This window comes from Carlito syrichta, unplaced genomic scaffold, assembly GCF_000164805.1.
Source record: "Carlito syrichta isolate Samal-C Ts95f unplaced genomic scaffold, Tarsius_syrichta-2.0.1 Scaffold287939, whole genome shotgun sequence".
NCBI classification, from domain to species: domain Eukaryota; kingdom Metazoa; phylum Chordata; class Mammalia; order Primates; family Tarsiidae; genus Carlito; species Carlito syrichta.
The window spans coordinates 159,649-162,683 of record NW_007232035.1 but is presented as its reverse complement, the minus strand read 5'-3'; positions in this window follow the sequence as shown (position 1 = coordinate 162,683).

Genomic DNA, 3,035 nt, shown 5'->3' with positions numbered 1-3,035 from the left:
CGGACACCAGAGCCCACTGCGTGACGCTGCCTTTTAGGCACCTTGATGGATTTCCACCTTGATGGACTCCAGTGATGCTCCTGCCGAGGTTGGACTGAATCCCTTCTTCCCTGCCCCCATGGCCAGCTATCCCCATATACCCTAACTGATATTTCACTTAGCTTCCACATATACTTTCTCACCCACGAGAATAGTTTCCTGCCTTAAGCAAAAGACCTGCCATAGTTGGTGGAATTATGGGACGGGATGGAGTATTGATATAAGTATGTTAAAATAAATGGATATTTTTCAGGATGTGGTTTAGGAACTGGGAATCATGTTTTCTGTTACTCCTGATGGTGCCATGAAAAGACTATGTCATAAGATATTTTAAAATCAGGGAAAAAGACACAGGTTTTTAAATGTTAAGATTGAGAAAGACAAGGCCAAGTCTTCTTAGGCATGGGGAATGGCCTGTTTCACCTCAAATGGTAAACCCCAGATGGCTTTGGCATGCTCATTTGTTTATCTTTGTTTGGTTGTCCTCACCTAGGCAGCAGAAACCGCACCTCTGGCCTGACAGCCCCCTTGCCCTAACTGCTCTCACCTCCCCCATAATTCGGTCTTCTTCCTTCACTGGCCTGGTTTCCTGGTCTACTCCATCTCTCCCTGGAACATACTGCAGGAGACACCCTCACAGCTCCAATTTCAGAAGCTGACCCACAAGCTTGCTCAGCTTCCTTTGCAAGCCAGCAGCAGATCAGTCACTGAGAAGTACCCACTGGCCAATCAAGGAGCTTCCAGATACACAGGTTCTTACGATCCAGGGTCTAAGAAGCAGCGTAACCTTGCCTCTCCCACACCAATCTGTCAGTCCCTTTCCAAGAAGAGGCTGCTGACAGGACTGGTCTCTGTGGACGCATTCGTGACTCCCTGAAAGAGCTGATGTGAGGCCAATAATCCTCCCAACAAAAGACCCTTTAATTAGCTCTGACGCTCTCTTCTTGCCCCAGGAGCCGAGGGGCCTAGCTCGGGCTGCTCCCATGGGGCGAGTCTGCTGTTGTTGTCTGCCAGCCACCCCCGAGGGGCTGTGCTGTGGGAAACTGGTCCTCCAAGTCCATCTGACAGGCTCTGCCGTTTTGTGAGCTGTCTCCAACTGCCTTACTCAAACTGGAGCATCCCATGAGAGGTACAGATAAAGCGCTTTGTATATCATAAAAAGAGAGTGATCACACTAGTCAAGAGAACTTAGAAAAGTTGTCTGGACTACAGTGCAACTGATTTGAACCTTAATGTCTGGGCTGTATTTGGACATGTGATCATGTTGGGAAGGACATTATGAATGAAGAGAAAAAAATCGGCAGCCACAGGAAAAAAGGAAAAATTATGGGAGTTTATGGGAGAAAGTGAGTTTGTGTTATTCTGTGATTCCCAAAATTAATTCTTAGCTAGTTAGGCTTAATACAGTTTGGCAGGTTGTAATTATCTTTGAAAATCCAAACTTCACCGGGCTTGGTGACTTAGTCTGTTATCCCAGCACTTTGGGAGGCTGAGACCAGTGGATTACCTGAGTAATCCACGGGTTCGAGACCAGCCCGGGCAACTTGGCGAGTCCTCGTCTCTACAGTAAATAAAAAAAAATTACCCAGGCGTGGTAGTGCGTCCCTGTAGTTCTGGCTGCTTGGAAGGCTGAGGCAGTAGGATCACCGGAATCCAGCAGGCCGACACTGGGGTGGCTGTGAGCATGCCACTACACTCCAGCCTGGGCAATGGAGTGAGACTCCAACAGAAAAAGAAAAAGGAGGAAGGAAGGAAGGAAGGAAGGACGGAAGGAAGGAAGGAAGGAAGGAAGGAAATCCAAACTTATGGAAAATTTTTTAAAAACTAAATCAATTATGGAAAGAAGAATACCTTTTCATGTGCCTAGTATCCTAAACTATCGCATCAAATCTCCAAAATAACACCTGGAAGGTGGACATCAACCTCCTCACCCCCCTCCCCATTTGACAGAAGAGAATAATGAGGATAAAAAGTTAACTTGTCCCATATCACACTGCTTACAAAATCAGAGAAGAGACTTAAAGCGAGCTCTGCTCACCCCTAAATCTCACAGGATGTCTATTAGACCGCCATTGCCTCTAGAAAGGCATAAAGGGGGTCCTATCACCATTGCAGACTTTACTCAGCTGAGATCTGTACACCTGTGACCTAAAAATTCTCATCACAAGAGGCAAATTCACTTTAGCAGTACAGCATCTTGCATCACATCAAATTGATGGTACTCATTTGAATTTTATTGGTTTTAAAGCTACATTGGCATTTAATTTGGAAATAATTTTATCTTATTTCTGCTTGAAAGCTAAAAGTATAAGGAGTGTATATGTAGTTTTATATTTGCACATTTCAAGTAACATAATAAACATATTTTTCAACATTCCAAGCATGTGAGATCGTTTTATCCATTAAAAGATCTCTGCAGAAAAGATCTCCAGTTCCGAGAATGTTGTATGAACACGTTGCTCAAGAATAGCCATTGACCAAAACAGACCTTTTTGATTTTAATGAGTTTCCAGAGTAGCAGCATGACTGCAGGATGAAAGAGTTGATATTTTTCTATGACTTCATTTTCTTTATTTTGCACCAGAGCAGAAAAACAAGCCCAGGATGGGGTGATCCACGAAACTGTAAGCACTACACTCATTTTTGTTCAACTGAAATCAGAACTAATTCTTGTTTAGACCTTATTTTTAAATTTCAAAATTTCACAGATGATGAAAAACATTGTGTTTTTTCATCCTCTTGAGTAACGAAGTAAGTGTATAATGTATATCCTCGGATTCCAGTAATACTATAAATATAAGGTATTTTAATCACTTATCTGGGTGATGTCGACACATTTCACAATGTACAGATGTGTTTTAAATATTTGCAATATCTGTACCTCTTGTTCCCTTTCCTACTTTCTGTCTGTTTATTCTATTGTAATAAATGGAATTAAATATTTAACAGGGAATGATCTCTTTTAAAAAGAAAAAGAAATGGTGTCCTGTGTGACA